Source organism: Thamnophis sirtalis, unplaced genomic scaffold (assembly GCF_051295495.1).
Source record: "Thamnophis sirtalis isolate CommonGarterSnake01/CBP01778 unplaced genomic scaffold, rThaSir2_p1.2 scaffold_5, whole genome shotgun sequence".
In the NCBI taxonomy this organism is placed as follows: domain Eukaryota; kingdom Metazoa; phylum Chordata; class Lepidosauria; order Squamata; family Natricidae; genus Thamnophis; species Thamnophis sirtalis.
The window spans coordinates 104,453,556-104,465,802 of NW_028261385.1; the positions used below are offsets into that span (position 1 = coordinate 104,453,556).

Here is a 12,247-nt window from a genome sequence, read left to right on the forward strand (position 1 = left end):
TAATTTTTTGCTAGTAGAGGAATCCGGCATATTTTCATATCCAGTGCTATTGTTCAAAGCGACACCTTGGTTTCTATGAATTGATACATTATGTAAATATAACACATTTGCTCATTTTGCATAATTTCATTTTAAATTGTTAACTTTTTTATCTTACCATTCTATTCAAAATTATGTTATAGTTCTATTCAAAATTATATGTAGTGAAAAAAGCATTATTTGGATCTGAAGGACTGCTTCCTCGTAGTGTTCTTCAGGATTTTTTGTGTTTTCTAAGGTTGCCTTTGGGATTTGATTATGCGCCATTAAGTTTTTGTTAGCTCTTAGCAATTACATAGATTTTCTTTCTATCTGGTCTTCTAAGCATATACTCATAACTGTGTCAATCATCTTGCTGCCAGTTGTCCTCTTCTGTATCCTTCCAGCTTTCCTAGCATTACAGCCTTTTCTATCTTCGCACAATATGTCTGAAGTAGAATAATTTGAGCTTTGCTATTTGTGCCTTGAGTGAGATTTGTCTGATGATCCATTTGTTTGTTTTCTTGGCTGTCTGATGTATTCTCAGGAATTTTCTCCACACCAAAGTTCAAAAGTGTCAAGGATCTTCCTGCCCTGTTTCACCAAAGTTCATCTTTTGCCTCCATAGAGTGTCACAAAGAATACCATTGTTTGCATTATTCTGATCTTTGTGGGCATCACAGTATCTGAATAAGGATTTCTTATAGATTTTCATACATGTTTTCTAAGCTTTAAGGAATCGAAGATCCCATTAGAAATCGTGACCCGTCAAAAGCGCGGAGGACAAAATCGCGCTCGACGAAAGCCCGCATGTGACGTCATCACAGCGCGACGAAAAAAATTAAAAATTGAAATAAAATTAAAATTAAAGCAAGCCGATTCACATAAAGGTAAGGGTTAGGTTAAGGGTTAGGGTTAGGTTAAGGGTTAGGGTCAGGTTTAGAGCGTTAGCGTTAGGTTTAGCGTTAGGTTAAGGGTTAGCGTTAGGTTTTTCGTTACGTTAACGGTTAGGTTTAGGGTTAGATTTAGGGTTAGGTTAAGGGTTAGGTTTAGGGTTAGGTTTGGGGGGGGTTAGGGTAAGGTTTTAGCTTTATTTTTACATTTTTCGATCACAGCACGATGTTTTCGTCGCGCTGTGATGACGTCAAATGCGCGCTTTCGTCGAGCGCGATTTTGTCCTCCGCGATTTTGTGGTGGAACCATTAGAAATAGGTCTTGTCATTAAACAAATCTGAACTAGATTCTTGTGCAGTCACAATATGTATGTTAAAGTTCAGCTAGTGATTTTAGAACTCTCTAAATTAAAGGTATGCAGCACAATTTCTGTCTTATCAGGCAGCACACACCTCTGTAATCAACAGTAAAGCTACTGTGTTTAGATTGATTAAATTCACATATTGTATGATCAATAACAGTGCAGCCTGTTTTCTGATGATCCTAAGTACTTAAATGTTACAGTTTGATCATAGGCACCTGGCTAGAAAGCAGGAGACTCTTAAGTTCAAGTCCTGCCTCAGCCATAAAAACCAACTGGGTGACTTTGGGCCAGTCACCATGTCTCAGCCCAACCCACCTCACAGGGCTATTTATTGTGTAGGGAAAATAGAAGAAGGAAAGTGTGTTGGATATGTTCTCTGCCTTTAGTTATTTGTATAAATAGGCAGGATAAAAATAAATTAAAAATAGTTACAATATGAATAGTTGAGCACTGCTCATATTTCCACTTCATATATACCATCCCTTCTTATCTCCCAGCATAATTTTCATTGACATGTTAAAAACTGTCTCAGCAATAAGATCAATATCTGAGCTTAGATTTGCCACATCGTCCCCAATATTTTTTTTTATCATTATTATATGAGAAATGGTTATATTCTCCATACTTTTAATTTTTTTAAAGATTTTTTTTATTTTTAAACAAACATAAATGAGATATGTAACATAAAAATATCTTCAATTATGTACAGTGTGTCGATTGGTTACAAAGTTTTTGTGTGTCCTTTCCATAGTCATCACTTAAACTTTATCTAAGGTCACATATTGTCAATCAAATATATTTGTATACATTATTATTATTATTATTATTATTATTATTATTATTATTATTATTATAGTACCTCATTTCTTTAATAATCACTATTTTTTCTTCATTTTAAACAAGATATTCTAAATATGGATTCATTTGTATTATAATAATTCATTATATCATCTTCAATATATCCAATAATGAAGTATTTTATGTCCTATTCTAAGTCATTCTATTATTTTAGCATTGGTAACATTCTCTAATAATTTTCAATTCCATGTTTTTTCCATTATTAGTATCATCAATCCAACACACACACACACACACACACACACACACACACACACACACACACACACAATCACCATGACCATCAAACACTCATTGAGTATAGCTATTATTACATCCTTTTTATACAGCATACTAAATTTAAAGTAAATTTATATTATGGCGTTTCATTACATCATCCTAAAATCATCCAATGCTATTATATCTTTATATTCTATTCTATATAGAATTGTTTGTCTTTTATAAAAAAAGCTTTCCAACACCATCTCCATAGTCCCATTTGCAATTTATATAAAATTTCATATTATCAATCTAGTATATATAAATGTATTGTTATCATTGTTAATCATTTATTTGACTATAACTATTATTACTTTGTCTTATACATTATACTCAAAGTTTAAGTTTAACTTAATTTTATCGTGACACTTCATTTCATCATCCTGTATCCTTCCAGTAGTAGTGCAATCCAATATCTCTTGCCATTTGTAGAATCTGTATTCTAAGTGTTTTCTTCTAAGTCTTATGTGGATTTCTCTTGGTAACTTGTTTTTCATTCCATATCTTATAGAGATTCGAAACTCTCCATCTGTTCCTTCCATCAGCTTGCCTTTAGTTATCACTGGTGCTTCTGCCAAAATTACTCTCATTGTTTCTGCCAAATTGTCTCCACTTTCTTCATCTATGTTTTGAAGTCTGAGATAGAGTTCCAGTTCATTGATCTCTCCTTCCAGTATTTCACATGTATCATTTCCCTCCACTCTCAGTTTGCTGTCAGTGTCAACAATTTTCTTATCACTTTCTTCATATTTCTCTGCAATTTTTTGAACTCTGTCCTCAAATTTCATCATTGTTTTGTAAGTATTCTCAACTCTTCCCTCCATTATTTCTGTATTTTGTTCTATAATCTCAAATCTCTTTTCAATTATCTTTGTGCTTATTAGTACTTTTTGAATTTCTAGCATAACTATTTGTAATGTTAATTCGTTTTCTTCATGTTAGGCCATTTTTCCAGGTTGTAAACATTGCCACTAAGACATCCAAGGCTTTTTGCTAGGTTGCAAACAAATTCACTGTAATCTTTCAAGGTTTTCTCTTTACTCCAAAAGAGCACCTGTATAAACAAAACGTGCTTTCCACTTTCAGTAAACAGAGCCAATAGCCTTGTAAAATCAGATGTTACCAAGCCTGCAGCTTCTAGATGGCAGTGTTACTTCTTTTTCTTCTGCTTTTACCTCTCTCTTTAATCTCTGAGCTCAAGAAGGGAGAAAAAAATGTTTAAAAGTTATGAGCCAGCCAAGCCTTGAGAGGAAAGAGATTTTTAATCCACAAATACAAAAATGGGAAAAAATAGAAGGAAAAAAAAGACCAGTCCAATTTAAAAGTATGAGGCATTTGTAAAAATTCCATCCATAGAAAGAAACAAAATTAAAGAGAAAAGGATAACACAATAGTTTTAATCCAGGCTTGTTCTCCTGTGTGCTGCTCAGGGAATCCAATCATGGGTTAACTTAGCCCTCTAGCCTTGAGACTGAGTATGTAAAATTTTCAAACCACGCCTCCTCTGGCTGGACTTCTCCAGTTTTCTTTACTCAGTCCAAGCCTACGAGACGTCTTTCAATTCTCTCTCTGACTAATTGACAAACTTCTCATGGATTATTGGTTTCTACAATAGGAATTCGCTCCGTTGTGGATTTCTATCTATTTTAAGGTGAAGGCAGCAGTTTCTGCCAGCCCGATTCCTCATAGTCGCTGTTTTTCCCTCGTTAGGGATTGTGCTTCAACAGCTTGGGCATTGGACGATCTTGCCGGCTCTGGAAGCGGCTTTACTGTCTGCCCTCTATTTCTCTTCGGCGCTTCGGCTTTGTGAGCCTCCCAGCGCCATTTTCGTGCCGGATAGCACCTGCCTGCGGGCGCGGTCGGATCCTGGGCTGCTGCCTGAACGGGCTAACCCCCCTCCCTCCTTTGTTCTCTCGTCGGAGCGGCTGCCGGGCAGGCTGAGTGGTTCGGCAGTTGGTTTCTCCCTGCCGTTTGCGATTTAAATTTCGCGCCCTTGCTGCCGGTCGCCATTTTTGGGGGCAATTTCGCGCATGCGTGGGAATGCCCGAAAGTGACGAGGCGTTTTGTTTCGCGCGCTGGAGTCTGCGCAGTTCTGGCGACCCTCCCCTTTCCCTCACTCGAGGCTGCTGACTCAGGGAGGAGGTCGCTTTGTCTCTGCCTCTGCTTCCACGTGGCGCCTTGGCGGTGGTGCGCAGTTTGGATTCCTTTGTTCAGTGATTGAGCTATTTCAAATATCATATCATGGCTGATCAATCAGTAGTTAAAGGTACTGTAGAGCCAGTTTCAGAGCCCCGTTCCCCTGGCGAGGGGGGGGGTAGCCTTAGGCCCGGCAGGGCCGCCACAAGGGCCTCCAATAGTAGGCCTCGAGCCTCATCCACTCCCCGGGACAAGTCGCATAAGCGCAAGGACAAGGCCAAGGTTCCACCAAAGGCTTCTGGGGCTCCCGTTTGTCCACCCCCGGTTCTAATTCCACAAAATGTCTCTCCGGTGCGTGTGAATGAGCAGGCTTGTTCTCCTGATATTCAGCTTCCCCAGGCTCCACTCCCTGAGGTGGGGGTTTTTGGACCCCGTTCTCCCCCGATTATTTCTGAAGCTAGTGGGGCCTCTCTTTGCTTGCCCCCACGGGCTGGGCCTTCTGCCACTTTCACGCCCACAGCTGCAGGCCTCAGGCCTCTGGAGGGCCAGGATCTGGGCCTTCCTGCCAATTTATACCTTATGATATCTGAGGCTATCTCTAAAGGGGTGGATGCAGAGTTACTGCGTAGGGCCCAGGCCCCTAGGCCTACTGTGGCCCACTCGGGCCTAGTCTCCCAAGTGGGGCAAGGAGATTCTTCTCTTCTTCAAACAGATCCTCCTTCGCCTTTACCCTCAGTGTTCAGTGGGGAATCTGCCTTGGTGGAGGAAGGTGAACTTATTGATAGGGAATTTTCCGATGACGAAGGCCTCCCTAGAGACCAGCCTACTGCCCCTGGGCTATTCCGCCATGCTCTTTTCAAATCTTTACTGTATAAGGCCAAGACCACCACCCACATGGGGGAGGCGGCTTCTAAAGAGAGCACAGCTGTGGGGCTGGATGCCACCGAGCGCCTCTTTGCTGAGCAGGTGGCCTTGCAGGATGTTATACCATCTCCCAAGCTTTTTCTTGATCTGATTCAGAAGCAGTGGGATCAGCCGACTGCGGTCAATCCTCCCGGGACAGGGGATAGGAAGCTGTACACGTCTACTCCAGAGTTGGAGGGCCTCCTTCAGTTTCCCACTGTAGATGCCCCTATTGCTGCTCTAGCTTCACCGGCATTAATTCCTTCCAAAATTTCAGAGGGGTTGAAGGCTGAGGATCGCAAAGCCGAGACGGTCATTCACAAAACTCATCAGGCTGCAGCTTGGGCCTTACGCTTTGCTACTGCAGCGTCCTTTTTTAATAGGACTTCTTTGGTTTGGCTTAAGCAATTACAAGGTAGACTTGGCCCGGAAGAAATGCGCCTTCATCAGGATATCACCAAGCTGATGGCAGCATTGGAGTTTTCTGCGGATGCCACCCTTAGTGCAGCAAAGTTTGCATCCCGGGCTGTAGTCTCTAATGTGGCATCTTGACGTTTGCTATGGATTCGCCATTGGCAGGCTGATGTCAAATCCAAGTGGCGCCTAGCATCCACACCCTTCAAGGGCGGCGCCTTGTTTGGTTCAGTCCTGGATCCCATCCTCATTGAGACACGGGATAAGCACAAGGTCCTCCCTTCTACCAGTGGTCGTGCTAACAGAAGGCCTTACAATAGGCGGCAGCCCTTTCGGACTGGGGACTCGGGATTCGCCCCTGCTCCCTATGTTCCCAACTACACCAGGGGTTTTTCCCAGGCTCAGGACCGCGGCCAGGACCGCGCTGGATCTAGGGATAGAGGTCACCAGCAGAATCAGGCGCAGTCCTAGAATAGAAGGTCCTTTCGGGGAGCAGGTAACCGGTCCTTTCGAAGGTACCAGTGACTCACAGGAGGTAGGACCCATAGGGGGGCGTCTCCTGGCCTTCGCCCATCAGTGGGCGGAGCTCATGTCAGATGCCTGGGCCCTTCAGGTCGTGAGACTGGGCCTCACTCTAGAATTTCTATCCATCCCCCCGAGAAGGTTCATCAGGTGCCCCGTGCCCAGGTGCTCATCGAAGCGGCGTCTCATGGACGCCGAGATACACCACCTTCTCACTATCAGGGCCATAGAACAAGTACCCAAGGGGCAGGAGGGCCTAGGGTTCTATTTCATCTTGTTCCTAGTACCAAAGAACTCCGGGGGATGGAGGGCTATCCTAGATTTGAAACGGCTCAATCATTATATCAAATACCAAAAATTCAAAATGCAGTCTCTCAAGAGCATATTGGCCTCCATCCGCCAAGGCGACATGATGACTTCAATAGACATCAAAGAAGCGTACCTCCATGTGCCCATTTATCCGGCGCATCGGAAGTTCCTGCGGTTTCACTTCAACGGCCGCCATTTTCAATATCGGGCCTTGCCCTTTGGCCTGCCCTCGGCTCCGCGCACGTTCACCAAGCTCCTGGCCGTGGTGGCAGCCTCCCTTCGCTCGATTCCAATACGTGTCAACTGTTATTTAGACGACATATTGGTGCTGTCGCCTTCTCGAAGCCAGGCCCTGCGAGATCTGCAGGTCACGATGGACTCACTGCGCAGTCATGGGTTTGTCCTCAACCTGCCCAAAAGCCACTTACACCCAACCACGTCCCTACTTCACCTAGGGACCATCATCAACTCCGTGACGTGCGAGGTTTCCCTGTCTCCAGAGAGGCCGCAGAGCTTACAACGCCTGGCTCATCAAGTGCTGTCCCAGAGGCTGCTACCGCTGGCGACGTTGTCCAAACTACTGGGGAAGATGATCTCCTGTATCAACGTGGTTCCCTGGGCCAGGTTTCATGCGCGTCTGCTACAGTGGTTTCTTCTACCCTTCCAGAGAGCGCATACCAGTCATTCCCAGATCAAAGTGCAACTTCCGAGCAAACCCCAACGGTCCCTGCGTTGGTGGATGTCCTCCAGACTTCTCCGGGGATGCCCATTCAAGGAACCGGAACGCATCCAGGTCACGACGGACGCCAGCGTGTTTGGATGGGGAGCCCACGCCTTGGACAGGGTGGCTCAGGGACCCTGGTCGGATCAGGAATTGGCGAACAGCATAAATTGGTTAGAGCTACGGGCCATCCGCCTAGCCCTTCTGGAGTTTCGGGACATTGTATCACACAATCATGTGTTGGTCTTGACCGACAATGTGGCCGCCAAAGCCCACATCAACTGTCAAGGGGGCACCCATTCCAGGGCTCTGATGCTGGAGGCGGAAAGGTTACACCATTGGGCGGAGTCCAGACTTTTGTCGATTCGGGCGGAACACATCTCGGGCGTGGCCAACACGCAGGCGGACTGGCTGAGCAGGGCCACTGTGGATCAAGGGGAGTGGCAACTCCACCCCGTTCTCTTCCAGGAGCTCTCTCACCGGTTCGGCAAACCCGAGGTGGATCTATTTGCACACCCGCACAACGCTCAGCTCCCTCGCTTTTACACCAGGTACCAGACCCCTGGAGCGGAGAGGGTATACGCTCTGCACAGCCCATGGCCGGCTGGCCTTCTCTATGCCTTTCCTCCTCTTCCGATCCTTCCGGTGGTCATTCAGAAGATTTTGACAGAGCAGGTGGAAGTGCTGCTGGTCGCTCCCATGTGGTCCAGATGGCCCTGTTATGCAGACCTCATCCATCTGTCCGTTTCGCGTCCTTGGAGGATTCCGGACGATCAGATTCAGCTCAACCAGGGAGCTCTCATACACCCGAACCCCCAGTTGCTACAGTTAGCTGTGTGGCACGTGAGCGGGCTATTATAGCGGCCCTTCACTATTCCGACGATGTCATTGACACTATTCAAGCGGCTCGTCGTCCATCGACTACCTGTATTTACGAGGCCACTTGGCAGGCCTTCTGTCAGTGGTGCCGCCGCACCGGAGTCGATCCCGTCAAGGCTTCGGTGCCTCAAGTTTTGGACTTTTTACAATCCAGTCTCAACAAAGGTCTGGCACTGAACACACTTCGTCGGCAGGTCACAGCCTTGTCTACGGTGATTGGAGGAGGTCAAGGTCGCTCCTTGTCTCAGCACTCGCGGGCCCGAACCTTCTTGAAAGGTGCTTCCAACTTACGTCCACCGACGGTGCACCGCTATCCCACATGGGACTTGACCTTGGTTCTCAGGGCTCTCACATCTGCTCCCTTTGAACCTATCCACTCCATCAGTCTCCGGTTGTTGACACTCAAGACTGTGTTTCTAGTGGCCATTACATCGGCCAGGAGGGTGTCGGAGTTGGCAGTGCTCTCTGTTTGCGCGGATCTTTGCATCTTCCATCCAAACAGGGTGGTGCTTCGTTTGGACCCGACCTTCCTTCCTAAGATCAACTCCTTGTTTCACAGGACGCAGGAACTTGTCTTGCCGGACTTTTGTCCACATCCCTCCCATCCTCAGGAACGCCAGTGGCACCATCTGGATGTTCGTAGGACTCTCTGCCGCTATGTGAACCGCATGGCTTCGTTCAGGAGGTCGGAGGCACTGTTCGTTTCTTTCCAGCCTTCGTCAATGGGACAGAAGGTGTCTTCCCACACCATCGGCCAATGGTTGAAGGCGTGTATTGCGTTGGCGTACGACAGTCACTCGCGACTGGTTCCCAGGCGAATCACCCCTCATTCTACCAGGAGTGCGGCCACCACAGCGGCCTGGGCTACGCAAGCGTCAGTGGAAGAAATATGTCGGGCGGCCACTTGGGCGTCGCCCTCGCCCTTTATTTGACACTACAAGATTGATGTCTATGCCTCGGCTGAGGCTTCCTTCGGGTGGAGAGTGTTGCAAAGGGTCCTTCCTTCTGCGGAGGAGCCTGACCAGCCTAGCTCCCGCCCTGGGAATTAATTGCTTTGGCATATCCCATGATTGGATTCCCTGAGCAGCACACAGGAGAATGACCGTTGTCTTACCTGAACGGTCCTTCTATGGGTGCTGCGAAGGGAATCCAAACCCGCCCGCAGTTTCGGCTGGCCAGGGCTCCACCTTGATTGTGACTCTGTAACTGACTTACCTTCTGACTGGACTTCTGTCTGTGCCTACGGCTCGATTGACATTGACATACTTATTCTTCGGCGGACTTCGTGCGAAAACTGGAGAAGTCCAGCCAGAGGAGGCGTGGTTTGAAAATTTTACATACTCAGTCTCAAGGCTAGAGGGCTAAGTTAACCCATGATTGGATTCCCTTCGCAGCACCCATAGAAGGACCGTTCAGGTAAGACAACGGTCAATTCGCTGCTTGCTTTCTTCTATCTTCAATTTTAATTTAGCTCTAAGTCTTTTTGGGTGTTCTCTTTTGTAATAGTAAAATTTTTCTCACCATTTCCAACACCCTCTCTCTCCTGTTCTGCTTCCATTTCAGGGGTCTGTCCCAACCTTTTGCAATTTCAATGGCTGCGCTTCTCTTTTAGTGGGAAAAGAGAGCTTCTGGATCGATCAGGGGCTTTGCGATGTCCCTGAGATCAGCAGGATGTGCCTTTCTGTATCAACCGTCTCTACGGGACGGTTTAGGTCCAAAAAGGACCGTCCAGCAGCAGAGATATCGACAGCAATCCTGGAGCTCCAAGATTGCATGTCATATCATAGCGACATCAGCCCCACCCTCTATTCTCCACACTTTTTAGCAGTAATTTATTAGCACAGGAAAACAGGAGTTATAATTCAAACATACCTTGCCATTTTGTCACAGTCACAATCACTGGTGAAAGTAAAACTGCTTCTTATCCTCCCACTCATATATTCCCAATTGAAGTATTGATATTTAAATAGCTCATACAATGTGTTCCTGTACCAGTGGATCCAATAGCAATAGTCTTGTTCTCTTTTCATAGTGTTACATCTCAAGTTATTTGGCCAATCTGAACCAAAACTGTTTATCTACATAGCCTGTTTTCTGAATCACTGCCCTGAGATAGAGAACGTTGGGTCTGACTTAAACATATATTCAGGATTCACTGGTCTCATAAAACAGGCTGTTAAGAGATCTGTATTAATCTATTCAATGCACTCCCTGGTGTAAGGCATGTTTCTCTTCTCTACCATAATATCTAACACAGTGAAGAGAATCACATTTGGGAAAAATAAGGTTTGAGATTATGTTTAGAATTATTTAGTTAACATGTTTTACTAACTCCTAGTCAATTTAAGGGATGGGGGTGGGGGGGTTGTTAGCCAAGACAGCAAGCCAGAAACTAGGAAACTCACTTCTTTAGTACTCTCACCTTAGACCCAATGGCAACTAAATTATTTTGGGCCAGCCTCTCTTTCGTGGCTCTGGGAAGGACACAATGGCCAACCACTTCTGAAAATCTTGTCAGAACTGCAGGGACTTGTCCAGGCAGTCATCAGGATTCAACATTGACTTAAGAAACAAATGAAAAACACTACAGATGTTAAGAATGGGCTGCAATATATTCATTTAAGATAAATGTAAATTTAGTATAATGTCACTACTATCAGAAGCTGGTTGGATAGACTAGTGTGATTATATCACACCTCCAAATACTATGGATGGGCATTTGAAACCATAAATGGTTAAAAGAATTGAAAGTGTTAGGTATCTTGCTTATACCAAATGTTTAGGTTGGTACAACAGCTATGTGTAATAATTTTTCTTTCAAGTATCATATTGAAGACTTCAATGGCAAAATGTTTTTTAACACCTAGGCAATTGTGGAAAAAAAGATGGAAAAGAAAATGGGTTTGGTTTCTCCCAATTCTCTCGTTATAGGGATTGGATTTTATTTTTTAACCAATCAGACTTAACTGTATTTTTTTCTGCTATAAGTAAGGGTATTTACTTTATTTTTCTCTTTGGTGGCATTTTTTTGAGGGCTCTAGTGGATTAAGAGGCCACTGATTATTATCTTGGGTATGAATGACATAATCGTTTTTCCGTGAGTAATAAAGCCAGTTAAAATTGGACTTGTATTAATTTTATTTGTAGAAAATTCTTCATGTGATATTCACAGTAACATTCTACACAGTATTTGCTACCATGGTGAAGAATTACTGTAATGTAAGTATCTCTAAGAAAGTCCCATACCTGTAAAATAAGTTAAGTAATTCAGATATGAAATAGCAAATTCTGGCATATTCTTTTGGATCTCATCTCCAATAAATTTTCCCCTGCTTCATTCCTTAAGCAGTTTATCAGATTTCATGCCAAAGTTGCCTGAGTCACACACTTACTTTGGCAGCCACATTCATTTATTTTTGTAGTTGGTAGCAAGGCAAAATGTCTTGAATATTAGGAAGCAACTGAATCTCAAAATACAGTACATTTATTTATTTAGCTGAGTTTCTCAGTTCTGTGAAATAACGCAGAGTTACTAGTGTCCGTAAAGTGTCACAGATCAGTCCCATGGTCTCTGTTTTCAAGGAAATTCAGATATAAGAGGGAGGAAAGCAAGTGACAATCATCACATAAGCCTGCCTAGATAATATTGCTCTGTCCCCTTTGATTGACAACTGCCTTGTTAAAGAGAGTGTAGCAATTTGTTTTAAAATATGTATTGTATTTATTTACAGCTGTTTATACTAATGTGATCTACATTTTGGAAACATATTTTTAAAGAAAGGTTGGGAATAATTTGTAATAAGTAATTACTTTGGATTACACAGATGTAGTTAATTTATGTAGATAAAATATTCTAAAACCTGAAGGAAAATTTCCTAAAGTTTGTTATATAGTTGGAGTTGTAAGAGGTCATCTTTCCTTTCTAGCAATATTTGTCTACCAAAACTAGAAAAAAGCTTAAAAGAATACTG

At 44.2% G+C, this 12,247-nt stretch overlaps 1 protein-coding gene across 2 annotated transcripts in view; it reads left to right on the plus strand.

Moving 5' to 3' along the window:
• Positions 1 to 12,247, plus strand: part of REST (RE1 silencing transcription factor) — a 55,314-nt gene that overhangs the window by 21,018 nt on the left and 22,049 nt on the right. The gene's annotated exons all lie outside the window — the stretch shown is intronic.